Genomic DNA, 23,810 nt, shown 5'->3' on the forward strand with positions numbered 1-23,810 from the left:
GATGATAATTGCACAAAACCAGGAAGGGATTGTACCTGGAAAGATCTGTCCTGCAAAGGCATAAGTGCAAGTGTCTTAATTTTAAGGAGGAGAGATTGTTTGGTGGGCTTTTTGGACTGTCATCAATGATGAAATGCCCTAAGGCAAATCATTTCACGTGCATCATGCCACGTTCTTTTGTCCCTAGCTCTACAGCTCCCTCACCTAACACTGTAATACACATCTTAGCCTCACCTAAGCCAAATCCATTCTCAAAGCGGGAGGAAGCCTCTGGTATACAAAAGGAGCCATAAAGTAGCTCATAGTCATGTGGGTCATGTAGTCATATATGGTGAGACCTACGTTCCAGAAATGCGCTTTCCCCACACTTGGGGACTGGGCTGGACCTCGGCGGCTGCATTTCCCTCGTCCCCCACCAGGGGGCGCTGCTCCCCATCCAGCTCAGCACGCACCCTGCGCTCACTTCCAGGGCCCGTTCTCAGCAGCGTGCGCCCTTTGCACCGGGCAGCCCGGGCTGCGCTTTACTGACGTGCTGCTCGGCCGCGTTCACAACGTGTGCTCCAGTCAGCCCGCAGGCTGTCGGCTTTTCAGCGTCTATTACACAGCCCAGTGCTGGAGCTGGTGTGCGCTAAAGGCACCTGCAGCTGCCGGGACAGCCTGAAGAAAAGCCTCGGGAGGGGTTTGCACGACCCCAGGTGAGCCGTCAGCCCGGCGCTAAGCGCACAAAAGGGAACGCTGGAAGGGCCGCTAGAGGCAGATGTTGCCTGCTGGGTCCCCGAAGGGAAACTGCGGGCTGCCGGGGAGAGAGAGGGGAGTGGAAATTCCCCCGTTGGAGGCTTCACATTCAGACACTCCAAAGGAGGCATCGGGGAGTTGAAAGCTGCCATCAATCCATGCGTGCAGAGCTGTGGAGCGGGATCATCTCGTGTCTGCCGTGGCCCAGAGGGAGAAACGCACTCCCGGCTGGGCTGCGTTACACAGAGCCAACCGGGCAGCAGAGCACGCTGAGCTCCTCTGCTCACTTCCTCACTGTCCCAGCTGCAACCCCTTCCTGTGCCTCTCGGAGCCCAAGCCGGGCTGCAACACGCCTGGGAACCGCTGCTCCCCTCGTTGCAGCCCGTCTGGCCCAGCAAACCTGCCGTGCTGGGCAGGAGCTGGAGCCGGGACCGGGCTCCCGCCTGGGCTACAGCAGTGCCGGTTCCGCCCCGCCCGGTGCCGCTCCCCGCTCCCCTCCCGCCGCTGCTGGCAGGGGGCAGGAAGCATGCGCTCCTCTGCACGAGGCACGAAGGGCTCCTACCTTGGGTGCGGAGCAGGCTGCTCCCACCTCTGGTGCAGGCAACCGGGCTCCTGGGAGTCGCTCCTGGGAGAGCAGGGGATGCCGAGTGCCCGCAGCCCGGAGCTGGCCGCAGGACGGCCTTGCTGCACCTCCTGCCGCCGCGGTGCTGCCCGGATGGCTTCCAGCCAGGCTCTGGCCGCTTCGGCACAGCCTCAGGTGCCGGGCAGCAACTCCCACAGCGAGCACGCCCCGAGCCGGCTGCCAGGCCGTGGGCAGTTTCACAGCTCGTTCTCGTGGCACATCTGCACCCGTGGGAGAGAGGGGAGGATGGGGGCTGTGTTTTGTCACGCTAATGAAGCGTCGCTCTCTGCTCCGTCCCTTTGCTTCCTTTGCTGGGGACATTCGCACATCCTTGGGGTCACACATCCCCACGTTGCTGTCCTGGCGCTCCTTTAACTCCTCTCACCCGTGAGCAGGTCCCAGAAGAGGCAATCTCCGGCTGCCCTGCTCTCGAGGCCAGCATCTCCCTGCAGCTGGCTCACTTCCTCACTGAGCGCTGCCCATGGCACTCATGGCACGTTTCTACTCACTGAGTGAGTGACTTCTATTGCTAACAACTTCCTATCCTGCTTTCTCAATTCGGTCTTCTCTGCAAGGCATGAGCATGGTTAAGCTCTCTGTTGTACGAGGGCTGGCTATGCTATAACTCTCGAGGCCCACACATCATCCACTGTGGGGCAGAGAAAGAGCCCTGGTATGCACCAGGTACATTACAGGTACAGGGACCCGTATGTCTTAAGGAGATGTCCTCCATTTGGGTGAAGGAGCGAGGGTGCTCCCCCAGAGGGTGGATCCACAGCTATAGGCTGTGTGATGGAGATCGGTGTGGGAGCACAACCCTTGAGAGCAGGGTCCCACTTGGGGAGGTATCTCTGAGGTGAAATCTTGCAAGGCACTCTGAGATTGAGGCTATAATGCACTCGGGAATGTAAGCTTTGTAATACTTTGGAGAAATCATCACAACAAAAATGCGCTGGGGGGCATTTGCAGTTAGCTGCCAGGAAGGGGCCTGGTAGGATCATGTAACGAGTAAATGTCCAAACTGGTTTTTCATTGTTGTTATCTTTGTGATTGTTAAGTGTTTCTGTTATAAAATTATTGCTTGTGGAATTCCATTTACAATACAAGTGCTCTTGTTGCTGGGAGACATTGGGTTATAGCTCGTGCCCAGGGAATTTGGTGTTCCTGTGCCCTGGGGAAGTAGGCAGACTCCATTACCCAGCAACGAGACTTTATAAGCGGCTGCTATCTAGTGTGAATGCTAACCTTTGGATCCAAGGTGTGAGTGGTGTGAACGTGGGAATCGAGTTTAGTTGGATATTTGTTTAACCCTGTATTTGTTATCAGAGCCTTGACCTGTAGTACTGCCCAGGAATTACAGTGGAATAGAGGAAACTGGCATTTTGGTTGGCGTTGTGGACTGGGGTTTAAAGAGGAATATGTATTTGGTCACAGTAACTTACTAGCTATAAGGTGTGGACTTTGGGGAACAATAAAGAATCAATGAAATTTAGTATGGAGGAACACGGGGAAAGGAAGTTCCCAGGCAAATTCCACTTGAGATGTTGCTGGAGAGCCTGGGGGCCCCGTGAGCAAGAAAGCTTTAATTAAAAATTGTAATCAGTGGTGGTTGGAAAGCGATGACCATTTAGCAGTTAATATTGTTTTTGCGAAGGCAGGAGATGAGATGCTGGGAGCGAATAGCCTTCATCTGCAGAGACCTGGGAAACTTGATATCCCAGTGTTAGCACGGGAAGCCTTAGGAAGGGAGGAGCTGAGAGCAGGGCTCTAGGACCCAGAGATCTCCTCAGGAAGAGCTGAAGGGGGAGAGCTGGAAGGGCCCAAGAGGGTTCTGCCCCCGTTGAACGGGAAAGCAGTTAGTGCAAAAAGAGGTGCTGGATTTGGTAACAGATGCAGTAACAGTCAAGGGTAGAGAAGATTAAGCTGAGGAAGGAATTGCAGCAAAGTGTGGAATTTGTAGTAACTGGAGCATCTAATTGGGTGTTAAATACTCCAGTGAGTGGTGAATTTGTAACCGTAAGGGAAGACACTGGCAAAAGTGAGGAAGTTTACTTTCTTAACCCTTAACAACTTAGTGTAGGTAAACAGGTAGGGATACACAAATGTTTGTAGGTGCCAAATTCACCAAAGCCTTTTCTAGGGCAAGATTTATTAGAACAACTGGAATCTTGAAATCAAGTTGAAAGGAAAATTGGAATGTAAGGTACAAGAAGAACAGTTAATAGAGGTGCTTAGTTTAGCATTGATCACTACCCCTGCTGGGACCAGGATCCCAGACAAAGGAAGTGATCAAGTCTATCCTGGGGTGTGGGTAGTAGAGACCCCAGGAAGAGCTAAGAATGCAGCACCACTAGCAATCGGAATAAAGCAGGGAGCTCGGCCGGTTCGGATTAAACTGTACCCCCTCAGATTCGGAGATGGGAAAGGAATCCAGCCAATAATTGACAGTTTTCAGAAATTCGGGTTGTTACTGGAGTGTGAGCACAAGATTTAAGGGCCATCAATAGGATAGTGTAGGATTTATACCCATTGGTAGCATACCCATACACGCTGCTTCCAAAATTATCAGGTGAATTGGCATGGTTTGCCGTTCTGGACCTAGAAGATGCCATTTTTTGTCCACCATTGAGTCCAGAGAATCAGCTCATGTTTACCTTTGAGTGGGAGAATCCTGATTCAGGAAGAGCAACACAACTTACATGCACAGCACTTTTCCAGAGGTTAAAACAAATAAACAAACAAACAAAAGTCCCACTCTTTTCAGGAACCAACTTGCCAAAGACTGGAGCAATGGGTATGGCCCCAGGACAAGGAACCCTGTCACAGCACATGGATGACCTTCTGATAGCTACCACAACAAAGGAGATATGCATAGCAAGGACAATTAGTCTACTAAACTTTCTCGGACTTGATGGCTATTGAGTTTCTCCACAGAAAGCCCAGATGGCGTGGCCACAAGTAACCTATTTGGGTTACGAAATTGCTGCTGGATTCCAAACCCTAGAGAACTACAAGGAAGGAAGCGATTTGCCAGACTGTGGAACCTCAAGCAGCAAAGGCGCTCCGGACTTTCCTAGGGATGACAAGGTGGTGTTGCATATGGATATACAACTATGGAATACTGGTAAAAACTCTCTATGCCCTTTTTAAATCCTATCCAGAGGTCCTCATTCAGGTTGAGGAGGGCAAAACAGATTAAGGTTTACCTGTGGCAATTAGACACAGACTCTGTTGTTAGTGCAGAACAAAAACTTTTATTGTGTACAGTGAACTTGAACAATATGCTCTTGGTCAAGTGTCTTATGAATTGTGACCCTCCTGCTGCATGCGGCAGTGCTGGATCTTCCATCCTGCCCTGAAGGAGGTGGCACTAGAGCTGGGCTCGTCCCTCTTGTGCCATCCTGTGGCACACAGGCCACTCACCTCTGTCAGCCACCTCAGGTTTGCCACTGGTCAGCTTGACCTTGATAGCATCTGCTCACTCCTGGACGCCTCGTGATCACGTCCAGAGGCTCGGTCTGGCACAGATAGTTACAATCTTTCGGCTTTCTCCCTTCATTCTGCTGAACTTGTTTACATCTCCCAAGGTCTTTTGCTAATCAGAGCAAGAATGTCCTTCTTTTCTCCCGGCGATACACAGAGTAAAGGAAGCAAAATACAGGACCTGGATAAACTAATCGAGGGGGCTTGGAGAGCATTCAGAAACAGAGGACACAGAGGTGCAGGCTTCAAAACAAGATAATAGTTCCCACCTCCCTATTATGGGCCATAATCATGGCTGAGCACAGGAAAACTCACTGGGGAACCGAGACCCTGTATAAATACTTGAGCCAACGGGTTGTGGCTTGGAATTTATACACCACGACTAAGCAGGTAACACAGCAATGTGAGATCTGTTTACAGAGTAATCCTAGAAGAGGCCCCAGGGTACCCTGGGACAAATAGGGAAGGGAATTTATCCTGGGCAACAATGGTGAATTGATTTCCCTGAACTCCCAAGAAAAGGGGGGTATAGGTATATGCTGGTATTAACAGACATCTCTTCAGGTTGGCCAGAGGCTTTTCCCTTGCAGGACCAACAGGGTGCAGGGAGTAACTAAAGTACTGTTACAAGAGATAATTCCAAGATCTGGGGTTCCAGAACATATCATATCATATCATATCATATCATATCATATCATATCATATCATATCATATCATCATATCATATCATATACAGCGATCAAGGTGAAAGAGCAAGCTTGTGGAGCTACACATGAGTTAAGAAGACATCTCAACCCCAGTGGAATATTAAGAAGACTGGACCATTGGAGCTAAGGATTAAGAGACAGTAAGTTTAGAATGTGTTTATAGATTGCACTTGCTTTAGCCTGGCGTGAAATCACCTATTCAGATATCACTAGCGGTTAGTCTAAAGCTCACTGATTGTTGGATATGTACAGCCTTACCAAGAGATGGAGGAATGGAAATCCCTCAGTGTGGGATTCCCTCCACCAATTGGACACTATGGGTGGAGCAGGAAGTAGGCGTAGGTGTGCAAATAAAATCACAACAATAGGAAAAAGGACCTAAATTCAGTATACAACTATAGACAGGCCTCAATGTGAGACCCTTCCTGAGAACTAGAAAGGACATTATGAGGAGGATACTTAGTGCTTCAATGGAACAGCGCCTCCTCCAGGGATACTGAGAACCTCTTGGAAAAGGGTGAAGCAGGTAATAACCCCCATATAGACAGGCCCAGCTTTTAGTAAATTGAGGCACAGTCCAATAATGTTTGCCTTCTGCCACTATAGCACAATACATTTGATTTTCCCTTACTCAGAGGATTGGCCGGATGGATCTTTTCACACTGTTCCATTTAACTTCCCTAGCTGGAAGGAGATGTTCTCCCCAAATAATGGATTCTACCACAGTTACTTGGCGTGACCTGCACTCGACTCTTTCAGTCTGAGTTTGCCACAGATAATCCAGGACGTTTCGTGGATATCTGGATATCTACTAAGAACCAGGAAGAGTTTCTTGGATTCCAGTGGCCACTTCAACTGTGGATCATCCCCAACGATCCACTGTCTTATTGTGGGGGGGAGGATTTAGTGCCGGGCTGGGCTGCAGTACAGGGACAAAGACAACTGCTAGCAATCAGATCCCTTGAGGCTCTCCTTCCAGGCTCCATCTGCAGTCCCAAAGGGCTCTGGTCTCCTGCAGGTTCTCTCTGACAACTGTTAGTCCCAGGCAGGTACCTCAGGAACACCAGGGCCTCTCGAGATGGCACCGGCTGCTTGTGGTCACACGGTGGAGCTCTGCTTGAAAACCTGAAGTCATCTTCAGTGTTTTTCAAACACTCAGCACCTCCTCATGAGCTGCCCTGGTTCAATCCTGTCAGTGAAACACGCACACAATAAGTGGAATTTCTATCATGAGAAAACGTGACCTTTCAGGATGGATATTCACTGTATGGAAAGAAATACCAATCTTCGGCTGTTCTTGCACTGACAACTCTCTCTCATTCTGTGCATGTAACTGCCCTCATTTTACAGGTATTTCCACCTGCCCTGATTAGGCTGACCACGTTGGAAGCCACCTTTCCAGCTGCCTGTCTCAACCTTTGCAGTTTCTATTGTTATCCCAATTTCCTCTCCCCTTAATCTCTGATCATTTATAGCCCTTTTAATGAGTGCAGTTCTTTGAGTTTCAGGGAGCTAATGTTTGTCCCTCCTTAGCAGTTTGTCTCACTGTGTCCTTAGCCAGCTAACTGTTTAATTAATATGCCTTTCATATTAATATTTATCATTTCCTATCTATGTACGTGACATATTTCTTGTACAGTCATCTTTTGGGAAGGAGAACTTCAGTGGAGGCATACAGCTGAGGAGTACGTTCTATTTCTTGGTAACCTGTGTTACGCTTTGTTACGCTTACTGTTCTTTGTTTAAAGGTAAGAGAAACCCTTCTGCACCCATGTCCTCTGAGGAGAGCAGGTGGCAGCTGCTACAAAGGATCTGAAACATTCAGTGCAGACTTTAAAAGAGAAGTCTGATGTAAGGAAAAGCAAGGCAAGTGCCAGGTGGCATTAAGCAGACAGGGCTGGGGAGATGGGCAGTCACGTTGTCCATGCAGTGTCAGATTAAGCAACTGCTCTTCCTGCCTATGCAGGTCTCCTTAAGGGACACCCTGGATCCACGTCAATTGGAGAACGATGCTCCAGAGCCAATGAAAGAACATTATGGAACAGACACAGCTCACTGTAACCTTCTGCACTTTAGAAAGATCCACGGTATATTTAGTGCTACTTCTGCGAACGTAAGGTACTGAGAGGAGAATCACGGAATCATTAAGGTTGGAAAGCTCATCCAGTCTAACCATCCACCTGCCACCAACACTGCCCAACAAACCCTGTCCTGAAGTACCACAGCTACCCTTTCCTTACGCACCTCCAGAGACTCCACCGCTTCCCTGGGCAGCCTGTGCCAATGCCTCGCCACCCCTTCTGGGAGAAACTTTTCTTAATATCCAATCTGAACCTCCCATGGTGCAATGTGAGGCCATTCCCCGTAGTCCTATTGCTATTTACCTGGGAGAAGAGGTCCCATCTCACTGTAACCTCCCTCCAGGTAGCTGGACGGAGCGATAAGGTCTGCCCTGAGCCTCCTCTTCTCCACACGGAACCATCCCAGCTCCCTCTCCCACTCCCCGTTAAGTCTTGCGCTCCAGACCTCCCAGCTTTGGTGCCCCTCTGTGGATACACTCCAGGGCCGCCATGTCTTCTTGTAGGGAGCGGCTGGGCTGGGCTGGGCTGCAGTTGATGGGACAAGGACAACCGCTAGCAATTTAGATCCCCTGGGGCCACTGGCAAATCACAGCGACGATCGCATCCCCGCTCCTGACTGCCCCATTTCAGGCTGCCATTGGGCTCCTTGGCCACTGGAGGGCACTGCCGGCTGTCACCAGCACCCCAGACCCTTTTCGTCCGTGCAGCCTTACAGCCGCTCTGCCCCAAGCCTGTAGTGATGGTGCCTGGGGTTTCTGTAGCCGAAAAGCAGCACTCAGCTCTTGACGTTCTTAAAGCTCATGCAGTTGCAGTCAGCCCAGTGATTCAGCCTATCTCAGTCCGTCTGTGGGACGCTTGGTGTCATCTGCAAACTTACTGAGGGTGCACCCAATTCCCTCATCCGACTCGTCAGTGAATACACTGAACAGGACAGGCTGCAGCGCCGACCCCTGAGGAACGCCTCTCAGAACTGGACTCCATCTGGATCTCTCTGGGCCTGGCCCTCCTAGCAGTTTTTTACTCAGCAAAGAGTGTACCCATCCCAGCCATGGACTGCCAGCTTCTCCAGGAGAATGCTACAGGAGGCGGTGTCAGAGGCTTTGCTCCAGTCCAGGTAGCTTCCACCCACAGCATCTCATCCACCAGGTGGGTATGTAGTCATAGGAGGACATCAGGATGATCCTTCTCGTAGATGGGCACCACATTAGCAAGTATTCGGTCACCTGGGAACTCCCTGATTGATTAGGGCTGCTAGGATGCCACGTCCACCAACTCCCTCAGTACCCTCAGGTGGATCCAGTCCAATCCCACGGATGTGTGACAGCCCGGGTGGAGCAGCAGGTCACGTGCTGTTTTATTCTGAATTGTGGAGGGTTTATTCTGCTCCCCACCCTGTCTTCCAGTTCAGGGGGCTGAGTACCCTGAGAATAACGGGCCTGACTATTAAAGACAGATGTAAAAAAGGTGTTGAGAACCTGTCTGCTTTTCCTCATCCTTTCTCCTTGCACTGGGGTGGAAGGGGATCCATCCTGTGCCAGCCACGTGCACTTGTGTTAGGCTGTTAGGGTGCCTTGGCATGTTTATACAGATATTTATTTGGGTCCCAGATTGACCAACTGAACCGAGTTAGATTCAGAGAATCATAGACTGGTTTAGGTTGGAGCGATATTAAAGATCATACAGTTCCAACCTCTCTGCCATGGGAAGGGTTGTCATGCAGTAGATCAGGTTGCCCAGAGCCACATCCACCCTGGCCCTGAATGCCTCAAAGGATGGGGCAATCCAAAACCTTTCTGGGGGACCTCTTCCTGTGCCTGACAGCCCCCACAGTGAAGAATTTATTTGATCACCAGCAAAGATATTAAAAACAGCAGTCCCAAGATGGAACCCTGAGGGATTCCTTAATATAACCACTTATTGTTAGCCTCCACCTGGACACAGAGCTGCTGACCACAACCCTCAGGCTGCAATCATACAGCCAGCTACTAATCCACTTTTCAAATCCACATATCTCCAAACTAGAGATAAGGATGTGGAGTGAGACCATATGAAAGCCTTGCACAAGTCCAGGTAGATTACTTCAGTGTATGGGAACTGCTGAGTCACGGCCTGAACCTCTGATTAGTCACCTGAGGCGAGCAATGAGGCAGCCCTGGGAGCACAAGTGAAAGCAGTTCACCTGTGCTGCAGGAAGGGGTGGAGCCTGGCTCCACCTCTCCTAGACCCATTCAAGAGCTGACTACCAGTGGGGAAGGATCTCTCTCTCTCTCTTCGGAAGATCCACTCCACTGGTCTTTCCTGAGCGAGCCCACGACACGGGTGAGCCTTCTATTTATTCTCTTTGTCTCGCTGTGCCTAACTCTCTTGCTTATTTCATTACTATAACATCTTAATATTATTAAACTATATAATATTCCTTTATATAATTTTCATTGATTATACACTTGGCGAGCCAGGCAGGCAAGCCGAATATACTGAAACTTACACTATGTCCTTTCTTTGGAATTTCTGTAAATGGTTCAAGGGGGAGAACACTACCCCCCTAGATAAGATAATTCCAGGGCAGATCCCAGGATTTGCGGGATCCCCTTATTATGAATTGGCAACTATCATTGAAAAATGGGGTCCCCTAAGTGTTGTGGGAAACGTTTCCCCATATCGCCTAGCGGATTACTTTCAGGGACCAGGCAAAGATATATTAGTCACTAGAGAAAGACAATTAGCTGCTTCTACAGTGGCATGGCCGCTATTAAATGCTTTAAACAATGCCAAAATAAGGAATAATACTTCAGTGAATGAAAATGAACTTTTAAAAGATCGTATTGGAAAATTAGAGCAGGAACTTGGCGTATTAACAGGAAAAAAAACCAACTCTACGTCTTCCAATAGGTCAAGTTCGTAGTATTTCAATAAACAATGACCAGGCTCCTGAATCAACGGACTGTGTTGATCAGGAAAATAAACCATCTAAATCGGATCTTGAATCCCCAATTTTGACGGACGCACTAGAAGTCCGTCCTGTTATATCTCAAAAAACAAAAAAGGTGCAGGACAGACCAGCAGGGGTGCCGCCTGATCAGTGGCCCCCCGCTCAAACCCACTTGCACGTAACAGCCCAACCGTACACGGCAACAGAACTGATGGACCTAGTCCAACGATTCAGGCAGAAACCTAGAGAAAGTGTGCCGGCTTGGTTATTAAGACTATGGGATTCTGGGGCAGAAAGTGTTCTGGTGAATGGCCTGGAAATAGCCAAATTGGCCACAATGACCGTCCATCCTGCTCTTAGACAGAGATTATATGCAGGTAATCAATATAATGATGAAAACCATTCAATAATAGAATGGTTAATGGTGGCCTGCCGTATGGTATGGCCCAATAAATCTGATATTCCTTTACATACAGGGATGTGGTCCTCCATAAAACCAGGTAACGGTCACAGGATGTGCATTTTCAGTAGCCTAAGCGTAGCCTAAGTTGCTAAATATTGCAACATATTGGCATTGTGTGTTTATTGCTGTCTGTTTTTCAGGGCTTGCAAGAGTCAAAATGAAGCATGAAAACTGTAGTTAGAGAGTTTATTCTGCTAGGATTGTCTCAATCCCACAAAGTCCAGTCAATTCCCTTCTTCTTCTTCCTCCTGTTCTACATCATAATTCTCCCAAGCAACATCCTTATCATTCTCACAATTCAGGGGGATTCCCAGCTGGGATCACCCATGCATTTTTTCCTGGCTAATCTGGCATTCTTGGATATCTGCTACTGTTCTGTGACCCCACCCAAAATGCTGGCTGACTTTTTCTCAAATCCTAAGATCAACTCCTACAAGGCCTGATTGACCCAGCCTTTGTTTCTTCACTTCCTGGGAGCAGCAGCAGCTTTCCTGCTGTTGGCCATAGCCTGTGACCGTTACGTTGCTATTTGCAAGCCTCTCCACTACACCATGCTTGTGAACAGGACTGTATGCTGTGCCCTGGCTGGAGCTTCGTGGGGCGGTGGCTTCATTCATGGCATCATTCTATTTGCTCTCACCATCAAGCTCCCCTTCTGTGGCCCCAACGTCCTGGACGACTTTGTCTGTGATGTGCGTCAGTTGGCGAACTTGGCCTGTGCTGACCTTACACGGCGGAACTTCTGATGTTCCTCAACAATGGAGTTGTCATTGTCATGTGCTTTGCACTTCTCCTCATCTCCTACATAATCCTCTTGCTGAAGCTCCAGACACACCAAAAACAAAGAACAAAATAACCTCCACCTGCATTTCCCACATCATCGTAGTTTTTGTCATGCTTGGCCCTGCTGTCTACATATATGTCCTACCCTCTGAGGCTGTCCCAATGGAAAAGGTTTCCATTGGGAAACCTTTCTTTTCCATACGGTTGTCTTCCCTTGACTAATCCCATGATCTACATGCTGTAACAAGGAGATCAAAAGCTCCGTGTGGAAGTTGGTCAGCAAATACATATTTAAAAAAAAAAATTTGAAAGAAATAAATGAAAGTTTATTTGTTCCTCGTTTTGTTCATGCAATTTTCTTAGGAACAAGTCCACACTGTACGTTATGTAAAAGCATAATGTACAAGTGATAACCTTCAAGAAGTCCTTTTCTATCAAAAAAATCCCTAGAGTGATACTAAAACCTGTATGGAATAAGTTAAAGAAGAACCAACCTGTGTAAAGGAACCAATTCATGCACTATGAAGTTATCATTAAGAATCTTTTAAATTCATTAGAAAGTATCTGGTAGGTGTTGAGACTTCATAGAACTATTACTGGACTACTGGTTCAGCTTCAACCATGGTAATTCATTATTTCAGTTTATAGTCAAACTTTCACTGTTGATGCTGCCTTCTCGTTGGACTCATTCATGATCCCACCATTGAATGAGTTGATTACATCTCCACAAAGGGAGAGTGTGAAAGCTGCTGGATGATCCAGCTTGCAGGCAAGCTTTGCAATTCATATAGCATAGGCAAGACATTGCAATCTGTTAAGTAAAAATCAAAGACAATGTAGCTATAGCTTTACAGGACGTGCAGATCATAAACTTCATCCATACAGTTACAGACATTTGCAGCACAGATGTCTGTCTGAATTAGTCACTAAGGATTCCAGCAAAACTAACGGGCATTTCTAGGGAGAAGTTCAGCTAATCCTTTCTTAATTTCTACTTTGAGAAGTAATAAACCATGCCTTAGGCGTTTTTGTCTCGCCCCTTGTACTTGCCCTGTAATCCGCTTTATAGTTTGACCCCAAGGTGGTCAGCCAAATAATTCTTCTCAATGGGAAACTGTGCTTTCAGAGAGCATGGTTTTCTTACTGCAGTGTAACTTCCTTAGGCAGTGTAGATGATGCAGAGTGAGCTAAACACGTCTCCGTCCACAAAGTCCTCCAATAATCTCTCAGAAGACATTGCATCCTACAGGTCACGGAGTTCTTGGTTCTCACATAACGCTCTAGCATGCTGTAAATATCCAAATGCAGTTGCCCTTGCAGTAGGGTATTTTTGTTCTTGTTGTTCCTTTCTTCACTAACTTTCTACATATCACTAGGTGAAAGAAAACGCCATAAAGTCAAGAGTGCCTTTCTCAGGAATGCACTCAGCTCTGAGCACCACCACTTATACACGGCCTCCTGTCACACTGCTGCCATCAGCTGCTGCTGTCGGCCTCCCCAGTGCTTCCACCATGGTTACCTGACATCCCTACAGTCCTGCACCCGCTCAGAAGTAATACTTAAAATGCATTCTTCCATACTTCATGACAGAGGACTGAAGAGACTCACTTTTGCGTGGTGCTAAGGATGGTCCATCCCCAACACGTCCCTTTGCGCGCTGCAAGGCCCAGCTGGCATTCTGGCAGCCTGCTGGCTGCTGCTCCCTAACGCAGGGAACCGCACTGTGCTGCTTCTGAGGAGAGAAAGAAAGGAGGGTCCATGGAAATGGGCACCCAACATCTGCAAAGAGATGCAGCGTTCCAGATCGTGCCAGAGACAGGATATCACAGTGCTGAGTCATTAGCTACCACTAAAGGAAACAAACATTTGGGAGAGTATTCACAGCAACTGCTGCAATTTCTGGGCATATCCCAGCTTTCTTACTGTTCAGGTGGAGAAGACTGGCGCTCACAGACATCAGTTCAGTGGGTTAAACCAACACACCTGCAAAATGCCAGCATTATTCAGGAAACAGTCTTCAGGTGCCACAGTTCAATCCACGCAAAGTTATTGTGCAGAGCCTTAGCTCTTGACTTCCATTTCTTCCCTAAATTTTACTACTGCAAGCAGCTAGAACAAACCTTTCAGGTGAAATTCAGGGCAGCAGGGACCTGGCAAACCATAACTAGGTGCAGCTGGCAGGAGGGCAGTTCACGCTCTTTGCTCCCACCCTGCCCCAGCAGGTTAAGGAGCCTGGCAATGCTGTCCTGTTGCAGCACATGCAGAATCCAACCGGTTATGGAGGTAACAAAGGACCAGTAGTGCTCCCCCTGCTCCAGCTTTTCCCCTTCAAAATGAGAGAAAGGAAGAAAACCCAAACAAATAAATCCAGCCATACTTTTCCATATGCAGAGCAGGAATGGGAACTGCGTCTGTCTTCTCATTGAGACAGTGGTGGGGAAGCTCAGTTCCTGGGGTCCTCTCCACAGGGACAGCCCCCTGGCTTCACTCTTTCTTCAACTGCCTCAATCCCCAAAATCTCCTTTTGGAAAGAATCCCTAAAGAAAGAATCTGCAAGTGAAAAATAGTAAGGAGAAGCATTTTTCCAGCTTTCTTCTATCATGCACTCTAAAGTACTCTTGAGTAGGACAGTGTCTTAAAATCAACTGGTTACAAGAACCATCCCCAAAATACAACTAGATTCTGTACAGCTGCCATGATTTCTGACAGCAAGTGTTCTCCATCTCCTCAACATTTATACACCTTGAAGCAAGTGGCTGGTGTTGCTGTCATGAAGAAAACTCCCTTTGTCTTCCACCCCTACTGCAGCTGCAATAGCTGCACTGGTACGATCCACGTGTTCAACAGACCTCAGCTCTGCCCTAGCCAGGCACAGTGGCTGTCCTCCTCCCTCCCAGCTCACACACCAGAGCACTGCTGTGCCACATGGTAAGAGCAGCAGTGACAGTGGGCAGCACCCATCAGCCTCCACCCTGCTCTCACCACCAGCTGGGACAAGGGCTGACACAGCGGGCCCACCCCAGCCCAGCTTTTCTTCTGAGACACCTCCCAGCAACCACCCAGCACCAAACCCAGTTCACCCACTCGGCCTGCTCAGCCTGAGCTGTGCCCAGCTCATGCACATGCTGCAGCAGTGCTTCTGACGGGTTCTCACAGGGCGATCTCTCTCAAGGAAGGCCCAGAGCCCAGTCTCTGCGTGCAGCACCAGCTCTGCTCACCAGCTGTGGGACAAACGCTCCCACCCCAGCAACAGTTGTGACCTCTGTGAGTGCCCACATCACTTCTGGGCCTCCATCAGACGTAATCCAAATTTTAAGAAACCAACAGCAGGGTCACCCAATGGTGTTATCTGAAGTAAAATAACAAAGAAGTTAAGATGACTCTTGTGTAGCCAGCTCAGGTCACCCTCTTGCTCAGGTGCTGCATGATCGGACAAAGGAGATGTTGCCTCTGAGGTGGAGGCTGGAAGGGTCTGGGCTTTCAAACTGTCAGCAAGCATTTGGATGAGCCACCTTCCTGCTGAGGAGCTCCTTAACATCATTCCTGCCTCCTACGGTACCGTACTGGGAGATGCTCCAGAGTTCATTAGCCTGGACTCCCATCAACAGCTGCTCCTGCACTGACCTTCACTCACTCTCTGATACCGTCCACTTCCAGCACAAGCTGACCTGCAAGGAAATGTGGGATTAATGCAAATGCAGAAGCCCACGGCTGTGTCACCACCACGTATTGCAGCCTTGGGAAGTCAGCTACAACTACAACCTTGGTCAGAATTAAAACAGGCACAGTACATTAACTGTGACCTCTAAACTGAAGTAATTGTCACGATCAGAAATACATACTGAAATCACTCACTTAACTATTGGTGGTTACCTCCAAACTCTTTTGCTTTTGGGAGAATATGGACTCAGAATTGAAGGATACAAGAAAAATGACATCTGCTTCACTGGAGGTGGTTAAGCTTGGAAGTAGGATTCCAAAATGAAAAGGTTTTCAACTCCTTATAAGGCAGAAAGCGATGGGATGATTGCTGACACCTGCAGAAAGCCTGATCTGCTCTGCCACAGGTGGCTGAATGACACAAAAGCTGTGCTGCTCATTCAGAAGTGCGTGGGGCATGGGGTGGGCATGGGGCACCAACACACGGGATGTCAACACTCCTCGGGCACTTTCCCATCAGAAGGGAATTCCCTTCTCCCTGCCATGCCATGTCCACACCACTCCTAAGGGCTGTACTGACACAGTCAGCACAGAATCCATGCAAACGTTCTTTTCTCATCGTGGTGGTTTTTAACAGACGCAAGCAATGAGACATCAGGTCACTGTGTGGGCTGCTGGGTGACACTGCCATCATTTCCAAGCCATTGCTTCCTAGGGGCAAATAAAGTAAAATACTTTAAGAAAATTTCACACAGAGATTGCATACTATACTATTCTTTTACACAAAGCAGAAGGACAAAACAGGAGATACGTGCAGCTGCGTCAACACCCCAGTTGCTGAAGGAATGGAAAGACAGATCAAATGACAATACATTATTCTCATACAAGGACTGCTCATCAGCACCCACTGCCCAAGGAGCAATGCAGGGAAGACTTGCATTTCTTCTTCTCCTAGCCAGAAACTGTTTTTCCTACCTTAAAAAGGAAAGGAAAAAAAGCCTGACATAGTGCTGACAGGGCAGGCAGATGTGGCACACCAAGGCATACTGAATCTGCAGAACATTTGAAACTTTCACCTTTCCTCCAAGAGCAGTCTAAACCTTCCATACCCACTCCTACTTTCACCACTATTCTTACCAAAGCTGCTTTTTCAGCTGGGGCTCCTCTCTGTCCTCAGCAGTATGACTCAGCACACAGATGCACCTCAGCTCCATTTCGTTTCCACGCCCACTTTGTGGGACCGTGGGTTTCCCATCAGAAGGCTTCACACACACCATGCGTTCAGCTCAGTGAAAGGAGACACAACTGATACAGGCTTGTTGTGCAAGAGAAATCCAGGTTCTCTTCTCATTCCCACAATCCTTCCAGTAGTTCAGTCCATTTGGTACATTACCATGTCCCGGATTCTCAGCTGTGTTTTCCACACACTAATCTGTCTACCAACAATGCATACACAGGAACCAAGAAACCAATAGCTACACTCAATCATAACCCAGGGCAAGGAAATCTCAGAGCAATCCTAAGTGAAATCACCACTTTTCTGAAACTCTGCCTCAAGCTCCTCACGCTCCCCCTCAACTCTTTTCTCAGAAGCCCACTCCTCTGCTTTTTCCTTTTCCTCTGAATGCTTGCATTTTTGTGCAGCCAGGACTTGGGAGAAAGCTGGGATGCAAACTGCAGAGAACTGTCCCAGCAATGAACAAACAGAAAGCCTGGGCAGAAAGACAGTGCATCAAGTCCAGATGCCTGTTGTGTATCTGTACCTCTCTTTGGTGCTTTCTCCAGCTCTGTCTTCTTCCCCAGCCTTTCCGCACGGCCATGCTGCAGTGGAAGGCCACTGGCGTCAGTTTCTCGCAGAGAGAAAGCAGGAAATACTTGAAGAGCAACTCTTTGGAAGAAGATTTTAGCACAGCCAGCCACTAACTTCAAGTTTTCAAGCACAGTTTCTTAAATTTGCCTTTCCACTGCTCTAACATTATGCCTTCCTTACAGTCAACACGAGGCACTTTTCTCTCTCCTCCATCACACACACCCTTTCACACAGTCCTATTTAGATGAAAGTACCCAAACTACAGCTCACAAAACATTCTTACCCACAGAGGCTTTCCATTTCCCCCTTTCTCAATAAGAGTCAATAGAATCCCATGCTCCATCCCTAAAATAAAGTACAGCCTTTCCATGTCACAGAAAGCAGTTGCCAATAGAATCCTTGTCCTGTTAGCCCACATCCACCAAAATCCCTCCAATACACCATTTCTACAGCCAAAACAAACTCATTTTTAAAACTGAAATGCATTTACAGAAAGTATTACTAGTCTCATTCCTGCTGAGTGAGTGGCAAATGAATCCACATCTGTCTGACAGCTCTACAATGCACAAAGCAAAGCTGCACAAGCAAACACAACGCTGTCAGGTGCATGAGCTGAGAAACACTTCATTCCTAAGTCAAACAACTGTGAGTACAAGTACCTCCACACTGTTCGGCCTCTCCAAGGAACAGACACAGCTCTAAGAACCATTTAGACACAGACTCGGATTGCTCTACTGCCACCGACAGCCACTGTCAGCCTCTCTATTGCTTCCAGTACAGCGCTGCCATCAGTCACTCTTTCCTCTCAAGACTCTCTTGTTTTCTCACTTACCTCCTTAGTTGCACTAAGGAAGTGGTTTTGCCATTAGCTACGGCATCCACCCCCAACCAAACCAACACATCTATCAGTCAGCAGGGTTGCGCCCCATGAGGCCAGGCCTCATGCCATGACAGCAGAGGAGCAAGGTCCAAGGCTGCAGCAAGGGAGAATTTGCTCAAAGGCAACAGCCGTGGGCACAGAAATCAAGGCAAGAAGCTGCTTATCTTCAGAAGGATTCAGGTAGGCAGGGATCTCCTTTGCCTACACTGCCAACCCTTCAATGAGGGCTGGGAAGGGGTGGATCCTGGCTCCACCCCTTCTGTCATTCTGGAACATTGCATGCTCTGGGTTGGCCCTGCCTTTCTACCAGGTGAAAAATCAGGTTTCAAGCCATGTCTCAGCATTTACACTACAGCATCCCTTAGCACTAACTCCACAGGACAACCCTTAACCCTTTACCTTAACCTAAAAGGCTAATCCTTAACACTCACCCCAAAAGATACTCCTCAGCCCTAATCCAAAATGCTAATGCTTAACCCTCATTCCCATCTCAAAAGTGCTGCTGTTGTCCCTAGCAAAAAGGACAAGCCATAAACCCCCAACCAGGTGGGCACACCCCCACCATCACTAACATCAAGTGTTAAGCCTTAACCTTTAGACCTAACAGAAAACAGTAACATGAAACCCTAACCCCAAAGGGTTACCCTCAGCACTTAGCTCTAGCACTAAACACTAACACTTCATCACAATCCACAAGTGTAAACCTTAGGATCATAGGATCACCACGGTTGGAAACAACATCTAAGATCATCTAGTCCAACATTTCCCACTAAATCACATCCCTCGGTACAACACCTAAACACCCCTTGAACACCTCTGGGGATGGTGATTCCACCATTTCCCCTTCCATAAAAACCTAACCCAAAAGGGTATATCCCATCACCATCACCCACAAGGGTAACTGCAGACAAAGGCAATAGCAAATACAGCTGCTTTAAACCAGTCCTAAATTACCCAAGAAAAGTAAAGGACACAAACCTGTAAATACAGAATGAGCCAGCAGGATGAGGAAATGAGCAGAGATTTCAGAAACGCGTCTGCTGTCAGGGAGGGGAGTTCAGGCCTGCCCCAGCACCACAGATCTCCATGACACGACACAACATGGGGAGGTGGCAAAGGTGACAGGGCTAGGAGGAGAGCTGGCGGAGGAGGAAGGTTGGATGCCTGGCAGTTTGAGAGGGACTGAGGTAGCCTCACCCATCACAGACGTGGTCAGCGCAGACACTTTGGTGTCCGACATGATGTAAAGTGTCTTCGTAGGGCTGGACGTGGTCACTGCAGAGAAGGAAAGAACGTGGTCAGCAGTTGTGGGGACAGGGTGCCTACCCTGGGCTGCAGCCCTGGCAGCAGAGTTGCAGGGCTTCAAACTGCACAGAAAACCCCCTTGTCTCATTTTGTTTTCAGACTGACTCCAAAATAAACCCCAGCACTGCCACAGCCTGCGCAGAGCACAGCAAGGGAGCCCCAAACCTTTCAGCTCCCTTTCTAGACCCCTCAGAGTCTAAGAATCCTCCCTCCCTTTAGTGATCTCACTCTCTCCCCAGGGGGCTAGGACCATAGGCTTCTTCCTTGGCCATCCCACTCTCAGAGCTGTCACACAGCTCGTGCATCTTCAACTCTGACCCACCAGCACTGAAGCGCACACACCACCTGACATGGCTTCACAAGCAACCATCTGCCTTCGCATCACATGCCTCTACCTGCCTTTGCTAAGCAAGCACGCACCTACCTGCCTTTGCTTTGGAAGCATGCACACGCTTCCCTTTGCTAAGCAAGACCACAGTCCCTTTTAATCTCAGGAGGGAATAAAACTGCCCGAACAAAAAGGGTACGGCGAGGCTCTCTCTAGGACGCCTGTTGTCTCAGCAGAGTTGACAGTTACTTAAAATGCACAAAGTACCTACAAAACCATCACGCTCAAACAAGGAAAGTAAACAAGTCCAGGATGCCGTGAAGGGTTCCTAGCTCTTTGTAGGTAATACCTGCTCCGTGGGCACAGGATGCGCACAAATTGCCCCTCATCTCTTCCCCATCCCCTTGCCCCCCCCACCCCCCCGTGATTTCCACAGGCATTTAGAGACTCTGTGGAAAGGCAACATAAGGCTCATGGAGAAGACTGGATGTACATGAGGTTTTTCCCTTCCCTGGTGCTAGAGCACTGCTTGTCTAGATGATGAATGTTTTTCATACAAGCACCAACCAAGCGTGGCAACAAACAGCTGAAATGGCATTTCCCCTGCAAAACAACCAGCCTGTCTAAAGACCTCACCTCAGAGACTTGCCAAAAAGGCCAGAACTCCCTTTTGGCAGGCTTACTCACAGAACAGCAGGCTTCTCTTCACCGTGCATCACATGGACACAAACAGGCTGTTTGTGCAAGGAGGGCAATTTCACCTGAGCACCTCACCATATGTGTTCCCTCCACCCTGCTTTTCTGCAGAGATACAAGGATAAAAACCTCAGTTCCTCTGAGCAACGACTGGAAGGAACTCTGGAAAATTCTCCATTCAAAAGCAGCTCCTTTGTGGTCTTGGTTCCTGAGGGCTCCTTTGGATCACCTTTCAGGCAAAGTGTAGGAGGTTCTACTGTACAAACCTATGTACCTTGGTACCTTTTTCCACCCCAAAACTAATTCTGACAGAGTTGTGATGCAGACATTGGACACGGAGAAGAAGAGAAAAAGAACAGAAGAGAGGATAAAATTAAGGATACCGGTAAGGAAGAAGCGCAGAAGATGAAAAGCACAATAGGATACAGGCAAGACAGCAAAAGAGATGAGCAGTAGCGGAGAGAATAAAGGGAAGAGACGCTGAGAAGGATAAGAGCAGAAGGAGAACAGACAAGAAAGAAAGAAGAGCAGAGAAGAAGAAAAAGGATGTAGGTAAGAAAAACAAGCAGACAAGGAGAAAAGCAAAAGAGGTATTAGCGTATACAGAGCGTATACAGAGAAGACAAAAGCAGAAGTGGAGAGAAGCTGAAGAGGAAAAGCGAGAAAGGAAGTCTGGCAGAAGTACAAGAGACGGTAAGAGAGGAAAGTGGCAAATGAGAAGAGCAGAAGAGGAGTGAGTACAGAAGAGCAGGAAACGAAAAGAGCAGTAAAGAAGAGCAGATCGTGCTATGAAGAGAACAGTAAAAGGAGAGCACATGAAGAAAGAGGAGAGAGGACAGTGAAGAAGGAACTGCAGAAGAGGACAGTAGAAGAAGGTGTGAGGACTGGAAAGAAAGAAAGTTAGTGTAGTAACAGGACACCATTTCCCTTGGGACTCTGCAATCTCTTTCACTTCTGACAGACGGAGGCGCTGAGAAGAACAAGAGCCATGTCTGTGTTCACCAAGGACTCACCTCTGCACGTGCAGCGGCAGCTCTCAGAGAAGCCTTCTTTAGTCCCACTTTCCTCTCTTCAGGTCCTGGCAGGCATGGGGAGGAGCCTGACCACCAATGAAGACCGAGGCAAGACACTTATTGAGCACCTCAGCTCAGCTTTTTCCATGTCTGAGGAAGCCAGTTCTCTGTCCTCATTTATCAGAGGGGGAACGCTCTCCTTGGCCTGTCTTCTGCCTGCGTACCTGTAGAACCCCTTCTTGTTATTTTTCACATCCCACACCAAATTTCAGCTCCACCTGTGCCTTGGCTTTCCTAATCCTATCCCTGCACACAGACAGCAGCCCTGGCAGGAACGCAGCGCTGTGGCAATTTGCAGAGCTTAACATGCAGTTCCATCAGCGCATTGTGTTTTCGCACTCAGACGTTACTGGCTGCCGAGCGGAGCGGCTGATAAGGCCATAGTGAGCCACTTTTTCCTAGCAGTGTATGTGGGACCCGAGGAAAATGTCCTCGCGCGTGTTGAGGCAAAAGATAAAAGTATTCTACTGGGACTCTGGTGCTTCTCGTGAGGCACAGTCATGGAGGCAGAAGGTAGAAGTATTCATTTGTGTCCCCATGCAAAGTTATTGAGGAGGAACGAGGCTGTTCTCCCACTAAAGCTGAAAGTTTCAGAACGATCACTCATGGATTCCTTTTGCTAAACTCATGCGCTGGTTCTTAAACTGATGTGCTAATCCCTACTGCTGAACAGAGCAACCCACATCAATCCCCCCTTTTCCTTTGAGGATTACGATGTTCACATCCTAATCCTCACCACCTTTGACCTTTCATACTTAGAGATACATCTCCACAGTCCAATCACACTACAAGGAAGGATGCATACATACAGCGATTACACACACCATCCCCACAAACAACTTCTTTAACCAGTGCAATTTGGGAAGCCAGGAAGTCACGCTGGTTTCAGCTCACATCGTCTTATGTTGTGCAGTATTTCACTTTGGTGCCATATCTTATCTCCATCTGCTTCAATTCTACCACTCTGACCTACATGAACACAACAATATCATTTATTGCTGCATGAACTCCTTCTTGTGCATTTAACAAGATACCTGAAGCCCTTCTACATTGCAATACCACCCAGGCCAAGCTCTGGACTTTTTCCCTTTTCTTCTTCCCTTCTGCCCCTCTTCCCCTCTCTCCTTCTTCCTTTCCTTTCCTTCTTTTCCCTTGTCCCCTTTTTTTCCCCTTTTTCCATTTCCCTCCCCACTCTCCATCCCTCCCTCCCTCTCTCCCTCCCTCCCTTTCTTCCCATTCGTCCCTCCCCCCTCCCTCCCTATCAGCCTGGCTCTCACGCTGTTGTCCAGATGCCCGTCTTCCTTTTCCCACACCTCCATGCTCTGCCCACATCCCCCTGTTTGGCTGCATCTCCCTGCGGATGTCCCACCCCACAGCCCCACTCACAGCCGCCATCCCCAGAGCTCTGCCCTCCCCCAGTCGCTCCCCCACCTCCCCAGGAGATCCCTGAGGGCTCTCCGTTCCCCCCCCACCCTTCTTCGCCCCCCGCTGCCCCTCGAGCCCCACTCGGGCTTCAGGCCGTGCGTGCGGGCCGCGCTGCCACGGCGACAGCGCGCCCTCCCTCCTTGCGGCGCGGGAAGCCGTCCCCGAGGCGACAGCGCATGCGCGGCGGCGTCTCCATAGCGACAGCGCCCCGGCGCGGCCGTTGCTCGAGCGACGCGCCGTCCCCGCTCCCCGCGGAGTGACGTCATCACGCGGCGACCCGAGGACGCGGCCATGCGGAAGCGGAGCGGGGCCCCGCGCTGCTCCAGCGCCGCGGCGCAGCCCCGGGACTCCGAGCGCCGCCTCAGCTTCTACGAGTGGGTGTTCGGGGGCGGCGGGGGCATCGGGGCTGGGGCCGTCCTGTCTTGGCCGCGTGGGTCCTCTGCTGCTCACGGCCTCTGCTCGGCGGCGGGAGGTGCCCTGTGCCCCCCGCCCTTCCCCCCCACCCACGGTGTTTCACTGCCTTCCCCCCACCCCCACCCCCCCCGCCGCGGGTCGCCCACAACCTCCCGAGTCCCTCAGTCTGACCGCTGGGCTTACGCTCTCCCCCCCCGTTCCCCGCCTCCACTTCCCCCATTCTCATCGCTGGAGTCCTCTTCCACCCGTCCCCTCAGTTCCTCCGTCACTGTCTGCCCCTGTTCCCCATTCTGACCCCCAGGCTTCCGTGTCTGTCTCTCACTGATCCGTTGTGTCCCCATTCTCTCCCCCGACCCCCCCAAGTCTTCGCATTTTCTCCCCTAGATTCATCCCCCTCCCCCGTCCGTTCTATCTG

At 49.3% G+C, this 23,810-nt stretch overlaps 1 long non-coding RNA gene and 1 pseudogene across 19 annotated transcripts; one reads left to right on the top strand and one right to left on the bottom strand.

The window, feature by feature from the left end:
* Window positions 1-6,379: 6,379 nt before the first annotated feature.
* On the bottom strand, window positions 6,380-23,163 carry LOC149915437 (uncharacterized). Of its 19 annotated transcripts, none has more exons than XR_016458855.1 (6): window positions 21,497-23,163; window positions 20,475-20,588; window positions 19,352-19,429; window positions 15,429-15,472; window positions 14,182-14,354; window positions 6,514-6,737 (listed from the first exon to the last, which is right to left on the bottom strand). It is a non-coding gene; the product is annotated as an uncharacterized LOC149915437 (long non-coding RNA). The 19 variants fall into 19 exon arrangements; XR_016458853.1 differs by lacking the exon at window positions 6,514-6,737 and adding an exon at window positions 12,623-13,536; XR_016458852.1 differs by lacking the exon at window positions 6,514-6,737 and having other exon boundaries at window positions 12,623-14,354.
* On the top strand, window positions 10,632-12,613 carry LOC149915438 (olfactory receptor 4M1-like; annotated as a pseudogene).
* Window positions 23,164-23,810: the final 647 nt, after the last annotated feature.

Source organism: Phasianus colchicus, chromosome 19 (assembly GCF_987193195.1).
Source record: "Phasianus colchicus chromosome 19, bPhaCol1.hap1.1, whole genome shotgun sequence".
Lineage (NCBI taxonomy): Eukaryota > Metazoa > Chordata > Aves > Galliformes > Phasianidae > Phasianus > Phasianus colchicus.